A 20,994-nucleotide genomic window follows, 5' to 3' on the forward strand; every position below is an offset into this window, starting at 1 on the left:
ATACCAGCTGTGATTGAGACACAAGCAAACCAAGGAGCTTTCTGCCAGGAGACAGAGAGAGGATTTAGCTGCTTTATGCAGAGCGGATCTGAATACTTCAAGTCTATTTTGTTACTGGTAAGTCACTAGGCTAGAGTGTTGTAGAACATTTTTTTAAATGTCTAAATTAGAAGATTTGAAGTGTGCTCGTGTATTTGGGGGGTACGGGAGTAGGGGGCCAGATGAAGTCCACCTTTGGGGAAAAAAGATCCCCCCCCCCCCCCCCCCCCCCCCCACACACACACACACACACACAATGCTGGCTACGGGCCTGAAATTGCCACTGTTTGTCTTATCCTGCTTACACATAGATACGAGTAAATGATATAAGTGATAATGATAAGTAAATGATAAAAAAAGAACAAAAACCAGTTTACTTTCTTAACTCAGCAATGGATTTGACCTATCTTTGAAAGTTTTTTTGCAAATAACTTAACATTTCCAAGATGATCATAAATTAATTCTAAGAAGATTGAAAGTGTTACAAAACCTGCATCTTATACCTAACTGGTGGGAATAGTGGTGTTACAACTTATCCTGGTGTTACTTTCATACCCGGTGTCTCTCATCTCTGTTGTATTGACTTTCATTTCAAGGCATGATATAAAAAAGGGCCAGTACGTATACGTAGCGATATGTCGTTGGATGTCCCACGCTGTCCCATAATGCAGTGCGATTACCACTGCTGTTTACTGGATGACGTCATTTTCGTTATATACCTGGGTGCACGTGAAACTCCCACACCACTCGGTTGGATCGCAACTCTCTTGTGGATCGGCCTGCTGTTACGCTTGGACCATTGAAACAACATTGAGAAAAACACTGGACCACGCTACATTTTCATTCATCCCTGGACATCTGGTACGTACCATTATTCAGTCACTATTAATAAAGGGAATTTCGAATACAATTTCAAGCAGTTTAAGAAGTTATGATGAACTTCAGTCATATCACGCGTTGGAGAAATTTCCCTCAACTAGTATCCATTTGAAACAACAACAATGCAGATGCATTATTCAATCGAAAAACGAGTCGAAGTAGTTGTCTTGTTGGAGTGAAAACTTAGCGTTGGTGTGAAAACTTAGCGTTTAAATCGAGCATGTAGGCCTAGGTCGCATGTCGTTTTGAGCTGACCTGTTCTTTTGTGTAGCCTCATTATTGTCTCATTATTGTCTTCATGCTACATTTTATTCTATCAGGTGTCTACCTTAGCCCTTTGTGGAGGAACCGACGTAGGGGTCACAGTGAGGCGGATGCTGCGTAGCCTCCTGGTCAACAGCTTGGCCAGCCAATTTAACTGGGCTGGAAATGGGGAAAAAACTGCGTTTAAGGACACCAAGATCCATGATGTCCTGTTTGGTAGGTTATGCATGTGCACAAAGCTGTAAAAGAGGGTAAAATAGTAAGCTGTCGCAAGTACTTGCACACTACTTCTAAACGTTCTTTGATAACTCCTTCACTAACTGTAACATTACGATTATAACGACAACGACAAACATATTGTGAAAGATGCAAAGGATTAAAAAGGATTAAGAAACTCACCAGGCGCCTTACTCAGAAAAAGCAGGTGTGCAGGCAAGTCCAGGGAGGCTGACTGAGTGACGAACGGTCCGGTAGTGGCATTTCTATTTCCGCTTTGTGTCAATGGGGAAATTAAAATGTTTTTTTTTTTTAATCCCGTTTAAATTGTCACAAGATTCACATCTATGGTTTCTGATTTTTACATATATTTTCTGTACTAGTACCATTACTTGCCACCTACCACTAGAGTGTGACGTGCATAGTCTTAACAACTCAAACTTTAACAATTATCACCATGCAAAGTCTCAATGTTGTTTTGTTCTTTTTCTTTCAGATGCTCTACAAAAGCAACTGCCAGGGAGCACACACGCTACTTTTAGTGACGCAATCAAGAAGTGGCTTAAATATGCGCCAGAGAGGGAGGGATGAGGAGACGTGAGGTAGGGTGGCATTTAGAAACCCATAGCCTACTGCTGACTTTCTTTATCAATGCTGCATCAAATTAATTTTGGTTATGTTTTTCTGTTTTCATGTACAGGTGTCTGCGCCGCAGGAGGAATAGGCCACAATTATAAATTATAAATAAATCATAAAATGTTTCTAAGAACTTGTTCAAGTGTGTTCTGTTCCTTATAAATGTTAAAAGTTATGCCTCATTAGATAGCTTGACAAACATTAGGAGAGGTGCATTGTTGCATGCATTTTTATATCCTGTTGTACATAAAACAGGACGTAGCCTACGCACATTGATGTAAATTAAGTTTCACTTTCATGGTTGAAGTATGCATGTGTGTGTTCATCCTAGGCAAGAGCCCCGATGCTTTATTGTTAGCTAGTTTAATTTAGCCTGTTTTGCTTAATTTGTAGCCTTCCTGTTGTACATAAAACAGGAAGTAAAGTTGGATGAATCATCGCCGAAAATTAAACTATAAATCGACCGAAATCCGTAGTTGAATAAAGGGTGAAAGGGGGTCTATTCTCTGTCGGCCACCATCCACTTTTCAACATCGTTTCAACGCAAACTCGTATGAGCAAAGCGGTGTTGAATCAATGCCGGTGATCCACGATGATTCGACGGCGTATGGTCGAAGAACATGCCGATGATTCCCCGTCGAATCAACGCCCTTTTGCTATCTGGGGATGCTGCCACCACCATGCTTCACTGTGGGTATGGTGTTCTTTTGGTGATGCACAGTGTTGTTTTTGCACCAAACATACCTTTTGGAATTGTGGCCAAAAAGTTCAACCTTGGTTTTATCAGACCACAACACATTTTCCCACATGCTTTTGGGAGAGCTGATGTTTTTTTTTTTGCAAAATTTAGCCAGGCCTGGATGTTTTTCTTTGTAAGAAAAGACTTCCATCTTGCGACTCTACCCCACAGTCCAGACATGTGGAGAATACGGGAGATTGTTGTCACATGTAGTACACAACCACTACTTGCCAGAAATTCCTGCAGTTCCTTCAGTGTTGCTGTAGGCCTCTTGCCAGCCTCCCTGACCAGTTTTCATCTTGTCTTTTCATCAATTTTAGAGGGACGTCCAGTTCTTGTTAATGTCACTGTTGTCCCATATTTTCTCCACTTCTTGATGACTGTCTTCACTGTGCTCCATGGTATATCTAATGCTGTGAAAAAATTTTTGTACCCTTCTCCTGACTGATACCTTTCAACAATGAGATCCCTTTGATGCTTTGTAAGTTCTCTGTGAACCATGGCTTTTGCTGGAGGATGCAACTGAGTAAATGTCAGGAAAATCCTACTAGGACAGCTGAACTTTATTTGGGGTTAATCAGAGTCATTTTAATTGATGGCAGGTGTGAATCCAAAAAGACTGAATACTGAAATTAAATCAAAAGGTGCTTCAACAAAGTATTAGTTTAAGTGTGTGCACACTTATGCAACCAGCTTATTGTACGTTTTTAATTTTTTAATCCCCCCCACACAGATTTGTTTGTTTTTCAATTGAATTGTACAGGTTATAGGTCACATTAAAGGTGAGAAAAGTTTTGAAATTATTTATTGTGATCTTTTTTTTTTCTTTACATCAGAAAAACCTATCTTTTTAATGGGGTGTGTACACTTTTTATATCCACTGTCCATGCCTATATTTTAAACAACAAAAAAAGTTTTAAACAATTTTATATTTGTAAACCACAAGAAAAAAACTTTTTGAAAATGAACTGTCCCAACTCTCCTCATCTGGCCATTTTGAAAAAAAAAATCTTTAATTCCCCCCCAGAATTTAAGACTACATATGTGTCAGATAACGTTATCCAGGGACAAATGTCGGCCCCGGGGGCATTTTGAGTTATTGACAGATTCAGAAAGTACAGTTTCTAAGCTTTCCAATGATGCCTTCCATGTGGAGATCTGACAATATTTGAAGAATGTGTGGCCTTTTGAAAGTGCATACCTCTTAAAACAGAAAAGGGAGAAAATCGCCCTCAAAGTTTTCCATCTCAGCTACTCTGGGTGCAGGGCGGGCACATAATGGTGCTCATTTGCATGACATTAAGGAAAGCCCTACCCCCTACTAGCTAGCACGATGCTACTTTCATGTAAACAAAGATCACCACGTCAATTTTCCTTCCATGCAAAGTATGCCCAAAACAATCATGAAGTACAAAAATAAGTCCTAAAGTATACTTTAACGTTTTGTGGTTGAAAAATTACTCACACCGTTAGAAAGAAAGATAGCACGATGATGACACAACTAACACAATGCTAGTTTCATGTAACCAAACCACAACACTCTCCGTTACATGCAAAAATAACAAAATACTCACACCGTAAGAAAGATAGCACGATGATAACACAACTAACACAATGCTAGTTTCATGTAACCAAACCACAATACTCTCCGTTACATGCAAAAATAACCACACAGCCTTAGATGAATAAACTTACCCCATCAGAAAGAGAAACGTCGCCTTGCACACACCAATGCCTCCGATGGAATGTAGTCCTAGAACACTTCCTTTTGGTTGCGTTTTTTTTGCTAGAAATGGTTATCTCCGATGTAAATACCGTGTGTCTGTTTGCTTCGCGGTGTTTCAGCTCCTCTGAGCTCTGTTTAGCTTGCTCATTCCATAGTGAAATTACATGCCTGTATGCAGCTTAAGTAGCCACGAGCTCAGCTCGAATCATACAGCTGATTCGTGAAAAAAAAAAAGACTTAAATCATCATGTGAATGGCCCATATGGTAATTTACCCACACCCCCCAGCAGGCTACAGTCCTGACAAAAACGAGACAATTTGCAACAAAAAATGTATGCTTTTCCAACAAAACAATCTATTATCTGAAATACTGATTGCATTCTTCAAGATCTCAACTTGCACATGATGGAAAAAAACGAAAATCACAAATTTCGAAAAAAATGCTTCTTTTGCGATTATCTCGGATTCGTTTCGGCCGACATGCGTCCCTGGATTCGGTGAGGTGTCACATATGGTAATATTAGGCTACATACTTTAATTCCTAACAAATCCCGATTTCACTAGCATATATTATACCACAGAATGGAGGTGGATTGCAAAGTAGAAAATATATGTTTTGGTTGATAAAAAATATTTAACTGCACATACCTTGCTGCAGTGTCCAGTATCGTAGCTCCAAAGGAAGTACTGTAGGTTATTCTAAGGGGCAATATCTAACTTCTGATATAACCTAAAACCTGATTGCTTGAAATTAATTTATGTGAAAACAAACTGTCCCAAGTCTCCCCCATTCCAACTCTCCCCACTTTCCCCTACTTGCTTTGTTCAGCACCCTGGGTTTCATTATACACCTAACCAAGCTTGATAGAGCCCCTAAAGGCCTAGCTAATTTCACGTGTCATAAAATAGTCTCCTATAACTAGAGCTCTTTCAGGTTTCTCAGTGGGTGCTTCACTGAGGAGAACAAACCTGTTTGACATGTGAAGTGGAGAGGAGCAGTGCCCCCATGGTCAAACATTAGTGTTAGATTTGGCTTTGTGATTATGCTGCCAAGCTGTCACCCATTCTTCCCGTTGTGGGGGCTCTAATGCTGGAGTTGGGAGATTGCTAACTCTGCCAAAAGAATCCAGACCTTCCACAACAGAAACTACACTGCTCTCATTCTCACTAACCCTCTCTAGAGTCTAGATGCACACCTCTAATGCTAATGCTGTAATATTCTCCATCAGAGAGCTAACTAATATACACATCATAAAAAAAAGTTACGACTATTGACAAAGAAAGAATGACTAAACATACTGCATTTGACAAATTGAACCAGGTGAATGTTTGCCATGATGAACGTATCTCAGTCAAAGATTTGTTGATGATATTTTAGGCAGATCTGATGTGGATGACCAGATATAACCTATGTAGATCCATCAGGGAAGCCAAGAGGCAGTACAGACTGAAGCTGGAAGGATATTACAACACCTCAGACTCCAGATGCATGTGGCAGGGCCTGCAACACATCACCAATTTCCAGCAGAAGAATAGCAGGGTCACAGCCAACCACAACACATCACCAGATGAGATGAATGAGTTCTATGCTTGCTTCGACACCCTCAACACCAACCAACGCAGAGGGATTCTACCAGCAGAGGCAGCACAGAGCTCTTCACCCACTGTGACCATAACCGAGGTGAGCAAGGTCTTCAGGAGGACTAACCCCTGAAAGGCAGCCAGCCCTGACAACGTCCCCGGCCGTGCTTTGAGGGTCTGCTCCACACAGCTAGCAGAGGTCTTCACAGACATTTTCAACCTGTCCCTCTCCATGTCATCTGTGCCCACATGCCTCAAGACCACCACCATAGTGCCCCTCCCAAAGAAAAACAATATAACATGCCTGAATGCCTATCGCCCAATTGCACTCACTTCAGTTGTAATGAAGTGTTTTGAGAGGATCGTCAGTTGAACGGTTCTGACGATATGCAAATTGAAGGGGGTCTATTGTGTCTGGGATGTCCTACATCAAAAAGGACATCCCAGACACAATAGACCCCCTTCAATTTGCATATCATCAGAACCGTTCAACTGACGATGCCGTCAATGCAGCCATCCACACAGCCTTGTCACACCTGGAACACAGGGACACCTATGTTCGAATGCTGTTTGTGGACTACAGTTCAGCCTTCAACACTGTCATCCCCAGCAGACTGACTGAGAAGCTCTCCACCCTTGGACTGACATCCTCCCTCTGCTGCTGGGTCCTGGACTTTCTCACAAACAGACCCCAGGCTGTCAGAGTCGGTACCAGAACATCCAGCACCAAGACAGTGAGCACAGGGACCCCCCCAAGGCTGTGTGCTCAAGGCAAGGCAAGGCAAGTTTATTTATATAGCACATTTCATACACAATGGCAGTTCAATGTGCTTTACAGAAGCAAAAACAGTAAACAATAGAGAAATAAAATTACATAAAATAATTTTATTTTTAATCTAAAACAATTAATTAAAAGAATTAAAAGAAAATAATAAGAATTAAACAACAGTAGAAATAAAATAATAAAATGCCAAAAAGAAAAAAGGAGAAAAAGAAAAAGAAACCAGCAGAATAAAATAGAATAAAATTAAAGTAAATTTAAAACATGCAGAGAAAGTAAAGATTATAAAAAATGTAAAAATATTAATTATTTAACAGAAAGCATCTGAAAACAGCTTGGTCTTTAACCTAGATTTGAAGCTGCCAACAGCAGGAGCATTTTTAATGTCCTCTGGCAGTTGGTTCCATAGATGTACTGCATAGTAGCTAAAAGCTGCTTCACCACACTTTGTTTTAACAACTGGTTTTAATAGTAAATTTTTCTGTTGCGATCTGGTAGATCTGATTGGGTTAGGCCGCTGCAACATATCAGAGAGGTAATTGGGCCCTGTACCATTTAGAGATTTGTACACCAGCAGCAATGCTTTAAAGTCAATTCTGTAGCTTACTGGAAGCCAGTGAAGGGATCTTAGAATTGGGGTAATGTGCTCTGTTCTTTTTGTTCATGTGAGAACCCTCGCCGCCTGCATTTTGAACCAGCTGAAGTCGTTTGATGGTCTTTTTTGGCAGGCCTGTGAAAAGGCCATTGCAGTAATCAACCCTACTAGAGATGAAGGCATGTATTAGTTTTTCCAGATCATTTTTTGACATAAGTCCTCTTAGTTTGGAAATGTTTTTTAGGTGATAAAATGCCGTTTTAGTGATTGCTTTCATGTGACTGTCAAAGTTTAGCTCGCTGTCAATGAAAACACCAAGATTTTTAACCATTTCTTTAGTTTTAATCCCTTTTGTGTCAAGAATAGTGGTAATCCTGAGTCTTTCATCTTTTTTTCCAAATAGAATTACTTCTGTTTTATCTGTGTTCAACTGAAGAAAATTTTGTGATATCCAGCTATTGATTTGATCGATGCACTGGTAGAGACATTCAAGGGGGGCATAGTCATTTGGTGATAGAGCAAAATAAATTTGGGTATCATCTGCATAGCAGTGATACAAAATTGAATTTTTATTGATAATTTGCCCAGTCCACTCCTGTACACCCTCTTCACTTACGACTGCACCCCCTCCCAGAGCAACACTTCCATTATCAAGTTCGCTGACGACACCACTGTCATTGGGCTGATGACCGGCGGAGAAGAGAGAGCTTACAGGGAGGAGGTGGCTCGGCTGGTCTCCTGGTGCCGGGAAAATAACCTCTCCTTGAATGCTGAGAAGACCAAGGAGATGATTATTGACCCAAGGAAGAGGAGGAGAGACCAGCACGCCTCGCTGCACATCGACGGGACACAGGTGGAAAGGGTGAAAACATTTAAATTCCTCAGAACTCACATCAGTGAGGATCTCACCTGGACACACAACACACAGCAGACCATCAAGAAGGCTCAACAGAGACTCTTCTTCCTGAGGAAGCTGAGGAAATTTGGACTGTCCACCAAACTCCTCAGCGACTTCTACAGGTGCACAGTGGAGAGCGTCCTGACAAATTCCATCACTGTGTGGTACGGGAACTGCACAACTCAGGACAGAAAGGCTCTACAGCGTGTCATTAAAATGGCACAGTTCATCTGTGGAGCTGTCCTCCCCCCACTACAGGACATTTACAACACCCGGGTCAGAAAAAGGGCATAGAGCATCATCAGGGACCAAACACACCCACAACACAGACTATTCACACTCCTACCATCTGGCAGATGCTACAGGAGTGTGAAAGCAAGGACTACTAGACTGACAAACAGTTTTTACCCCCAGGCCATCAGGCTTTTGAACCACGGATTATAATCACCATCTACCTCTATATTTGCAATTTTGCACAAGACATTGCACATTGCACATTATATCTGTCCATATGCATACTGTTTGATTGTTGTCCTACTGCACATTGATTGGTTATTTGTTATTCTTTATTCTTTATTTTAATTATGTTTATTTTCATTTATTTTCATTGTAATTTTATAATTTGCATTGCATATGCACTTTATATTTTATATTTTATATTTTGTATTTTATATATATTTCTTTTTATATTAGTAAGCATAGTTTGGTCAGGTAGTTGCAAAATAAGAATTTCATTACCCAATAATAACCGCTGTGTCTGTTATTGTGTATATGACAAATAAACATCTTGAATCTTGAATCTGGATGGCCTCCATTTGCTGTCTTTAAAATAAGCATTCTTCAAGAAAATGAAAATTTGGCAGAAGGGAAAGTGAAAAGTGCAATAAAATAAAATGATAGCAGAAAATCACTGATGAAAAACAGAAAAAAGGTACAGTTAAATGCTGACACCAACAAGAAATTCCCAGCAAATGATTTGAAACCAGTTCAATGTTCTTCAGTGGCCTTCCCAGACACCAGATCTGACTCCATTAGAACACCTTTGGTATGTGGTAGAATGGGAGCATCACAGTGTGAAAGTGCACCTGAAAAATCAGGAATTATGTGATGCAGTCATCCCAACATGGACCAGAATATCAAAAGAATGTTTCCAACATCTTGTGGAGTCCGTGCCACAAAGTCCTGAGGCTGTTTTGAGAGCAAAGGTTGGCACAGTATCCTGCTGAAAGAGGCCACTGCCATTAGGGAATACTGTTGCCTTGAAGGGATATGCTTGGTCTGCAGCAATGTTTCAGTAGATGGTACATGGCAAAGTAACATCCATGACTGCCAGGACCCAAGGTTTCCCACCAGAACATTGTGCAGAGCACCACAATGCCTCCACCAGCTTCTTGTTCTTCCCATAGTGCAACCTGGTGCCATCTCTTCCTCAGCTAAGCAACACTCATGCACCCAACCATCCATGTGATGAAAAACTAAATGTGATTCTTCTTCCACTGCTCCATGATCCAGTTCTGATGCCCACTGTAGACTTTCAGTGGTGGACAGGGGTCAGCATGGGCACTCTGAATGGTCTGCAGCTATACAGCCCCATAAAAAAGTCACTTTTTCAGCAATTTGTGCTACAGTAGCTCTTGTGTGGGATCAGCCCGGAAGGGCTAGCATTCACTCCCCACGTACATTGATTAGCCTTGGGCATCCCATGACCCTATCACCAGTCCTTTCTTGGATACATTTTTGGTGGGTACCAACCACTGCATACAGAGAAAATACAACATCTGCAATTTTAGAATTGTTCTGACGCCATCACAATTTGGCTCTTTGTCAAAATTACTCAGATCCTTATGCATGCTTACTTTTCCTGCTTCCAACATATCAAGTTCGAGAACTGACTGGACATATAATGCCTATATATATATATATATATATATATATATATATGGGCTTGGTGTACTTTAATTACACTTAGGAGAACCACAGCAACCCAACCTCTTAGCACCCCCAAGACATTTCTGTGGTTTCTTTAGTATTTCTTTTCAATGTGTAAATAGAATAATTGATAATTTGGAAAATAAATAAGTACATTAATAAAACAAACCAATTATTTTCAAGTTAAAAAACATAAATCCAATACAGGTGATCTGACTCAACCAATGGGCACAGCATGCATAAAACTTTTGACCTTAGTTTCATGTCCTGTTAGCCAGAGCGCAATTGTTTTTTTTTCTTTTTTGGAACTTAGCATAAGCAATATCATAATTGATCATTTTTTTTTACTTCATAAATATCCATGTGTTGTTAATCAATCAACATATGCATTGTTTTGTCATGAAGATATCAAATGGTAAGTGAATTATTTTTTTCCCCTCTGTTGCCAATTATAAATTAAATGTATTTGGAGGTTGAGGCACAAATTATGAACCTTATAGTTATTTCTATGCTCAATCATATAATATTAGGTTTATGGAATGGAATACTGTTGATTCAGTAGTTGAGGTGTTGTAACTAGCAGCATGAGTTTGTGATCTAGGAATCTGAGGCTGCAATATGCCCAAACATCTGTGACTGTTGCTTGGTGTTTGTGCGCAAGCCTTGACTGTGGCATAATTGTGTGAAATTTTATATTCAGCGGTGTGTTTACATAGGCTGGCTTGTGAGCCTGACATCTATATCCCATGAGCTGAAGAGCTTGCCTTGTGTTTAACACAGAATGGCACTGTAAATGTCATGGAGCAGGTACTGCGTATGTGTGCATATGTGTACATGTGCCAGTGATGTTTCACTTGAAATTAGAAAGATACTCTGAGAGTGCAGACCTTTGCCAAAGCCAAATGCAGCAACATGAGCAAACGTGAAACTAAATTCATCAAGCTGCCCTGCAAGTCAGATGCACTGCAAAATTTAATGGGTTGTTTCTTGGTCTACACCTTTCCACCAAGTTACATGAAAATTAGACTGGTAATTTATGTGTAATCCTGCTGACAGACAAACAAACAAATAAACCAAAAGTATAACCACCTTCGCAGAGGTAATTAAACAATGACCACTGGGACATTAATAGGAAACCCTAAATTTCAGAACACCCTCAATGAAAATTCAAGCAACCTCTGAGTTGCTGGAATTTTGAGCTAGCATTGGCCTTCGAGAAGGCCTTGGGTGATAAATTTTTGGTCCCTCCCACTATAAATCAAAATCTCATCGGTTCATTCATCTATCACTTCCTAAATAAACAGACACTGCCACGGCCTTCTGTCCCACCAGTGAAGTCCTCACCAATGATTGAGCCAGCTCTAAACTCTTTTCAGCCTAGAGACAAACAAAAAATCTAATTGGATAGCTCTATTTTAATAGTTTCAGGATAGTAACCCTTTCATTTCTGAAGCAAATTTGATAGAAAATGAGGCCAAATTAAAATTAGAAGAGAATAATCATCATTAAATTATGAAAGAAATAAAAGAATGAAAGAAATTAAATATAACCTTTGAACTGCTGATCTATATACAGTGTGTGTGTATATATATATATATATATATATATATATATATATATATATATATATATATATTGTGTGTGTGTATATATATATATATATATATATATATATATATATATATATATTGTGTGTGTGTGTGTATATATATATATATATATATATATATATATATATATATATATATAGTATATGGCATGCAAAAGTTTGGTCACCCTTACTGAAAATGTCTGTTACTGTGAATAGTTAAGTGAGCAGAAGATGAACTGATCACCAAAAGGCATAAAGGTAAAGACAACACATTTCTTTTCAGCATTTTATGCAAGATTTGTGTATTATTTTTGTTTTGTACAATTGGAGAGGGCGGCACGGTGGTGTAGTGGTTAGCGCTGTCGCCTCACAGCAAGAAGGTCCTGGGTTCGAGCCCCGGGGCCGGCGAGGGCCTTTCTGTGTAGAGTTTGCATGTTGTCCATGTGGGTTTCCTCCGGGTGCTCCGGTTTCCCCCACAGTCCAAAGACATGCAGGTTAGGTTAACTGGTGACTCTAAATTGACCGTAGGTGTGAGTGTGAATGGTTGTCTGTGTCTATGTGTGAGCCCTGTGATGACCTGGCGACTTGTCCAGGGTGTACCCTGCCTTTTGCCCGTAGTCAGCTGGGATAGGCTCCAGCTTGCCTGCGACCCTGTAGAAGGATAAAGCGGCTAGAGATAATGAGATGAGAATGAGACAATTGGAGAGTGAAAAAATAAAAGGAACACCATGCGAAAGTTTGGGGACCCCAATACATTTGAGTTCTCAGGTAACTTTTACCAAGGTTCCAGACCTTAATTAGCTTATTGAGTTGTGGCTTGTTCAAATTCTTCATTAGGAAAGGTCAGATGATGCAGATTTCAAAGCTGTATAAATTCTCTGACTCCTCAAACTTGTCCCTAAAATCAACAGCCATGGGCTCCTCTAAGCAACTCCCTCGCATTCTGAATAATAAAATAATTGATGCTCACAAAGCAGGAGAAGGCTACAAGAATGTAGCAAAGTGTTTTCAGGTAGCTGTTTCCTCAGATTGTAATGTTATTAAGAAATGGCAGTTAACAGAAACAGTGGAGATCAAGGTGAGGTCTGAAAGATGAAGAAATCTTTCTGAAAGAACTGCTCATTGGATTGCTAGAAAGGCAAATAAACCCCCCTGTTTGACTGCAAAAGACCTTCAGAAAGATTTAGCAGACCCTAGAGTAGTGGTGCACTGTTCTACTATGCAGCGACACCTGAACAAATATGACCTTTATGGGACAGTCATCAGAAGAACACCTTTCCTGAGTCCTAGCCACAAAATTCAGCATCTGAAGTTTGCAAATGAACATCTAAATAAGCCTGATGCATTTTGGAAACAAGTCCTGTGGACTGATGAAATCAAAATATAACTTTTTGGCCATAATGTGCAAAGGTATGTTTGGAGAAAAAAGGGTGCCAAATTCCAGGAAATGAACACCTCTCCAACTCTGAAGCATGGGTGTGGATCGATCATGCTTTGGGGTTGTGTTGCAGCCAGTGGCACAGGGCACATTTCATTGGTTGAGGGAAGCATGGATTCAAATAAATACCAGCAAATTCTGGAAGCAAACATCACACCATCTGTAAAAAGTTGAAGTTGAAAAGAGGATGGGTCCTACAATAAGACGATGATCCAAAACACACCTCAAAATCTACAATGGAATACCTCAAGAGGCACAAGCCGAAGGTTTTGCCATGGCCCTCACAGTCCCCTGACCTAAACATCATTGAAAATCTGTGGATAGATCTCAAAAGAGCAGTACATGCAAGAGAGCCCAAGAAACTTGTAGAACTGGAAGCCTTTTGCAAGGACGAATGTGTGAAAATCCCCCAGGTAAGAACTGAAAGATTATTAGCTGGCTACAAAAAGTGTTTACAAGCTGTGATACTTGCCAAAGGGGGTGTTACTAGGTATTAACCATGCAGGGTGCCCAAACTCTTGCTTCGGGCCCTTTTCCTTTTTTGTCATTTTGAAAATGTCTCTCATCTCATCTCATTATCTCTAGCCGCTTTATCCTGTTCTACAGGGTCGCAGGCAAGCTGGAGCCTATCCCAGCTGACTATGGGCAAAAGGTGGGGTACACCCTGGACAAGTTGCCAGGTCATCACAGGGCTGACACATAGACACAGACAACCATTCACATTCACACCTACAGTCAATTTAGCATCACCAGTTAACCTAACCTGCATGTCTTTGGGGGAAACCAGAGCACCTGGAGGAAACCCACACAGACACGGGGAGAACATGCAAACTCCGCACAGAAAGGCCCTCGCTGGCCACGGGGCTCGAACCCAGACCTTCTTGCTGTGAAGCGACAGCACTAACCACTACACCACTGTGCCGCCATTTTGAAAATGTAAAAGATGAAAATAAAACATTGTTTTTGCTTAAAATATAAAGGGAATGAGTCCTCTTTAACTTTATGCCTTTTGGAGATCATTTCATCTTCAACTTGCTTAACTGTTCACAGTAACAGCAATTTTGACCAGGGGTGCCCAAACTTTTGCATACCACTGTGTGTGTAGCATTTCAAAGGTTATATTTAATTTCTTTCATTCTTTTATTTCTTTCATAATACAGGGTTAGTCAAAATTATGTTAACACTTAAATGGTAGAAACCATTTATTCACAAAACATACATAATATGTGCAAGATGATTTACAGGATGGTCTCAATCTGTTCGCAATCATGTTCAACACACAAAAACCAGCGAGCAACAGTACCATTTAAAGAATAATAAAAATAATAATAATAAAAATAATCCAGTAGTGTTAACATAATTTTGACTAACCCTGTATATATCAGCCATAACATTAAAACCACTGACAGGTAAAGTGAATTACATTGTTCATGTTGTTACAATGGCACCTGTCAAGGTGTGGGATATATTAGGCAGCAAGAGAACATTCAGTTCTTGAAGTTGATGTGTTGGAAGCAGGAAAAATGGGCAAGATCTGAGTAACTTTGACAAAGGCCAAATTGTGATGGCTAGATGACTGGGTCTGAGTGTTATGTTCACATAAATATGGGAACTACTTTTAGTTAAGTTTGAGGAACTACTTTTCTGTTACGCATCTGATACTTGATATGTAATACTAAATGGTGCATTGATACAGGGAACGAGTAGTAGTGCATCCACACAGTAAAACAATGTAATGTCTCATCTCATTATCTCTAGCCACTTTATCCTTCTACAGGGTCGCAGGCAAGCTGGAGCCTATCCCAGCTGACTACGGGCGAAAGGCAGGGTACACCCTGGACAAGTCGCCAGGTCATCACAGGGCTGACACATAGACACAGACAACCATTCACACCTACAGTCAATTTAGAGTCACCAGTTAACCTAACCTGCATGTCTTTGGACTGTGGGGGAAACCGGAGCACCCGGAGGAAACCCACGCGGACACGGGGAGAACATGCAAACTCCACACAGAAAGGCCCTCGCCGGCCCCGGGGCTCGAACCCAGGACCTTCTTGCTGTGAGGCAACAGCACTAACCACTACACCACCATGCCACCCCACAATGTAATGTGTCTACAGAAAAAAAAAAACAGTAAAGGCCTCGTTAACTTGATTTCGGTGTTCACTGAATGTACGTTGTGAAAATGCAAAACACAACAGAATTGGTGATGAGGATTTTAAGGAAGACGTTGTGTGTGCAGGAGCTTTAATGGAAGTTTCCTGTCCATGCAAGTCTGTGCAGTGACTAATGCTAGCAACCTAGTCCCCTCTGCAACAGTGGAACGATGGTACTGTGAGTAATGTTAATTAAAGAGCGAGGAAGACAGACTGAAATTAAAACAAAATCATGGCTGGTGCTATTGAAAATGCGGATGCTTTTAATAGTAGTGTGGAGAAATGGGACACTTGTATTGAGAGACTAGAACGATATTGCATTGCTAACCATATTGAAAAGGAAAGGAAAGTGGCAGTCTTGCTAAGTGTAACAGGCGTAAAGACCTACAATCTGCTACAGAGTTTAAAAGCACCACAAAAGCCAGCACAGAAATCATTTCAGGGTATAACTAAACCGCTACAGGACCACTTTAACCTGAAACCCTCGTCACTGTGGAGAGCTTCAGATTTCATAACCAAAATCAGCAAAAGAATGAGTCAATATTGAACTATATGACAGAGCTCAGGAAACTAGCAGAATATTGTCAGTTTGGCGCGGGCTTGTCTGACGCACTCAGAGACAGGCTTGTGTGTGGCATGCATAATGAAAGTATACAAAGACGACTTCTGACCGAGAAAGACTTGACATTAGCAAAGGCATTAGAAATTGCCATAGCAATGGAAACTGCATCAAAAGATGCCATAGAATTACAAAAGAAAGTTGCAAACGAATGCACTGTAAACAAATTCACAGCTAAGTGCTCAGTGAAAGCAACTGCATGCTTTAGATGTGGAAAAGGCTCTCAGGACCAAGCAGACTGTTGGTTTCTTTATAAAAACTGTAAACTGTGCAATCACAAAGGGTACATACAGAGAATGTGTAAAATGAAATGAACTGAGGAAAAGCAGAAAGATAGGAAAAAGGATAAAAAAAGGTTAATGAAATGAATGATACAGACACAGGTGGATCAAACTCAGATGATGCTGACACAACTCTGGTGCACATAGAACTCCACTCAATGGCAGACAGTGATAGGAAAATGCTATGGGTGAACCCAGAGATTGAAAGGAAGAAATTAAAAATGGAACTGGATACTGGGTCTGCACTTTCACTCATATCACTGAAAGATTATAAAGAAAAGTTTGCAAAAGTGAAACTGAAATGTACCCTAGTGCTACTTAAAACATACACAGAAGAAACAGTGGTGCCAGTGGGAAAAATCAAAGTGAAGCCAAAATATGAAAACAAAAAGAAAATTCTGGATTTATATGTGCTACCACATGGGAATGTACCTTTATTTGGACATGATTGGCTGCAAATGATTCAGCTTAACTGGCAGTCCATTAAGTCTATGCAGATCGGCCTGAATGAAAGCAGTGTAGTTCCATAGGAAAAGTTGAACCTGCTACTTCAGCGTGCAGCACCAGTGGTTCAAGAGGGCATTGGAACTCTAAAACAAAAGAAAGCACACTCCACAGTGGACAAACATGCATCACCCAAGTTCTTGAAAGCTCGTCCTGTCCCCAATGCGTTGCATCTTAGAGTGGAGGCAGAATTGAAACGTCTAGAAGACCAGGGCATTCTGTTTAAAGTTGAAGGGTCAGACTGGCAACGCCAATTGTATCAGTAGTCAAGAAAAATGGTGCAATAAGGCTATGCGGTGACTTCAAAGTTACCATCAATCCAGTTTTACAATCCTTTCAATACCTGTTGCTGCACATAGAAGATATTTTTGCATCATTGGCTTGTGTGCAACATTTTTCAAAGATTGACTTGGCCCAGGCTTATTTACAAATGGAAATGGATAATGCATTGAAGAAATATCTGACAATCAATACCCAGAAAGGCCTTTTTCAGTACAGTAGGCTAGTTTTTGGCGTTCTGTTTGCCCCTGCAGTGTGGCAGCACGCTATTGATCAGGTCCGACAGGGTATCTCTGGCACTCAGTGTTACTTAGATGATATTATTGTTACAGGCCATGACAAAAGCTCTCATCTCACTAACCTGGAAGTAGTTCTAACAAGACTAGCTGAATGTGGACTGAGAGCCAGTAAGGAGAAATGCGAGTTTTTCAAAGACTCCATTGAGTACTGTGGACACAGAATAGATTGAGATGGCCTCCACAAATCTCAGGACAAAACTGATGCTGTTCTGAAAGCGCCTAAACCCTGCAATGTTACCCAGCTTCATTCATTTTTGGGTCTGGTCAATTACTATCATAAATTCCTGCTGAAACTAGTAACAGTAGTTCATCCATTGAACAACCTCTTGCAAGCAAAGATGACCTGGAAATGGACCAAACACTGTGACCTGGCATTCAAGACAGCAAAATAACTGATAACATCAGAAAAAGTCTTGATGCACTACAGTCCAGACTTACCCCTTTGCTTGGTGTGCAATGCCTCACCATATGGCATCAGTGCTGTCCTCTCACACAAATTTCTAGACGGCTCTGAACATTCTATAGCCTTTGGGTCTAGGTCGTTAAAGCATATACACAGAACCATGGCCTCACTTTTAGTTTATAAATGCCTTGAGACCTCAAGAATGGCATAGGAATAGTTTTAAGCATTAACAATAAATCTAGGCGGCACGGTGGTGTAGTGGTTAGCGCTGTCGCCTCACAGCAAGAAGGTCCGGGTTCGAGCCCCGGGGCCGGCGAGGGCCTTTCTGTGTGGAGTTTGCATGTTCTCCCCGTGTCCGCGTGGGTTTCCTCCGGGTGCTCCGGTTTCCCCCACAGTCCAAAGACATGCAGGTTAGGTTAACTGGTGACTCTAAATTGACCGTAGGTGTGAATGTGAGTGTGAATGGTTGTCTGTGTCTATGTGTGAGCCCTGTGATGATCTGGCGACTTGTCCAGGGTGTACCCCGCCTTTCGCCCGTAGTCAGCTGAGATAGGCTCCAGCTTGCCTGCGACCCTGTAGAAGGATAAAGCGGCTAGAGATAATGAGATGAGAATGAGATGAGACAATAAATCTAATATAGTAATTTTTACGATTAAAATGATTCATATAAGTAGCGGTCTGAGTGAATGACCTTGACGTCCGTGACATCACAGCAGGAAGTCTATCGGTTTCATCGCCATTTTCGTAATACTTAAACACAGAGCTGACTGCAACGCCGATCCTCCATTTTGAGCTAATTTATCGCCATGCCACGTAGATGTGTTGCTGGCGGGTGCAGCAACACAACAGAAGGTGGATTTATGTTGCATTCATGGTCCAAGAATGTTCAAACTGCAAAGATTTGGATGCGTTTTGAGAGAAATTCATGGATTGGACGCCTACGAAGTGGTCTCTCCTCTGTTCTGCACATTTTATTGAGGACTCGTACGAAACCTCTGATCTGTTGAGGAGCATTGGCTATAAGCCCATATTGAAAGAGGGTGTAGTACCAACAATTAAGAAAAGAAGACTACAAGAAAAGGAAAGTAAGTTCAGTTGCACCAGTTCCCCCAGAGTGTGAGCCGAGCAGTAATGGCGGAGTACTCAGTATGGAGACTGAGTGGATCAATCGTCAGACTTCTCCGCTGGATATGCTCTTTTTTTCTCTCTTTTTTCCCCCGCTGGTTATGCTTGCCTCAGCAGCAATATCTCACCCTTACACGGAAGAAGTGAATGAACGAAGAACTGAAAGTCAGATCATTTCAAAACAATCGGCCACAAGCTCGGCCTTCAAAAGCGAGAACACAGACAGGTAAGACGCGACTCTCTCATTTGGCTACATAACAAAAACAACACTTGTTGTTTACCTGCATTTAGGTTAATACATGTAACTTGAATTATGCATTTAAGTTACCGGTATAAGATTATTTAATTTGCTTCAGAATTTGATTGTCTCAGTTCATCTGATTATTTAATTAGCCTTTTACATTTTATCAGTGAAAAATGCATGCGTGTACATGTATGCTGCATAAGTTATAATGCCTATCCTATTTTAATGAGAGTCACATGAGACTGTCAGTTCAATTCTATCCAATTCTCTAGACGGCTTTGTTCTCTGGCTTTATTTCGTAAGGTGGGGGCCTCTGTGGCCGATGTGTTACTATTGGATTCACTTTCCAATGGTTCGAGCTGATACGGTTCTATGTGTATAGCAGTAGCATGTACACACACACTCCAATTTCAGGACTATCACAGTCCGATGTATTACTATCTGAGGAATCCGAAGAATCTCCAATAAATCCGAATGAAGAGGCCATTGCAACCACTCTCACCTGCCGAGTCTGGCTTTGGTCTATAGCACTGGTTACTGCTGTGACCTCACCCACTCAGGGTTGGCTGGCTCAGCGGGGCAGCTCGAATGCCAACTTTGTAGTTGATTTTAACTCTCAAAAAAAAAAAAAAAAATATATGTATATAATGAGATGAGATATATATATATATATATATATATATATATATATATATATATATATATATATATTATTCCCAATTATGCAGCATACAAGAGTCAAGGATGGAGATACTATCCACTCAGAAATTTACTTAAAAATAAAGGTTCTGCTTATCTCCTTCAAGTGCTGCTGAAAAGAATTATGCACAAATTGATAGAGAGGGGCTGAGTGTTGTTTGGGGTGTGAAGAAATTTAACCAATGGGAAATGTTTCACATTAATTACAGATCACCAGCCCCTAGTGGCCATTTTTATCCCAAGAAAATCTATTCTGGCTATGACTGCAGCATGCTTACAGAGATGGGCATTGTTCTTAGGTGGACATGACTGTGATTGAGTACAAAGGAACGACACAGCATGGAAATGCTGATGGACTCTCACATTTACCATGTGAACCCAAGGACAATACATCTTCAGATTCAGCTGAGATGTTTCACTTGGCCCATATGAAGAACTTGCCTACCACCAGCACACAGATCAAACAAGAGACTAGTAGAGATCTGTCTATGGCAAAAGTCCTTGAGCTAATGGTGAAGGGGTGGCCTACCAAAAACACAGTGGGCTTGCCTGAATTCAGGCAAGTATTCAGGCAAGCCCACTGTGTTTTTGGTTTTCATCCCCCTTGGTGTTTGTCCTGATTTGTCACATTACAAGCTGGAATGAAAATGGATTTTTGGGGGGGTTAACACCATTTGATTTATACAACATACCTACCACTAAAAAAGTGCAATTTTTTTTTATGTGACACACAATAATTAAGATGAAAAAACAGAAATCTGGAGTGTGCATAGGTATTCACCCCCTTTCATATGAAGCCCCAAAATAAGAGCTGGTCCAACCAATTAACTTCATAAGTCACATAATTAGTTGAGTAAGATCCACCTGTGTGTGATCAAAGTATCACATGATCTGTCACATGATGTCTGTATAAACCAGCCTGTTCTGGAAAGACCCTGACTCTGCAACACTATAAAGCATGCAACATGAAAACCAAGGAGCACTTCAAACATGTCAGAGACAAAGTTGTGGAGAAGTATGGATCAGGTTTGGGTTATTAAAAAATATCCTAAACTTTGAATATCCTACGGAGC

Source organism: Neoarius graeffei, chromosome 10 (genome assembly GCF_027579695.1).
Source record: "Neoarius graeffei isolate fNeoGra1 chromosome 10, fNeoGra1.pri, whole genome shotgun sequence".
In the NCBI taxonomy this organism is placed as follows: domain Eukaryota; kingdom Metazoa; phylum Chordata; class Actinopteri; order Siluriformes; family Ariidae; genus Neoarius; species Neoarius graeffei.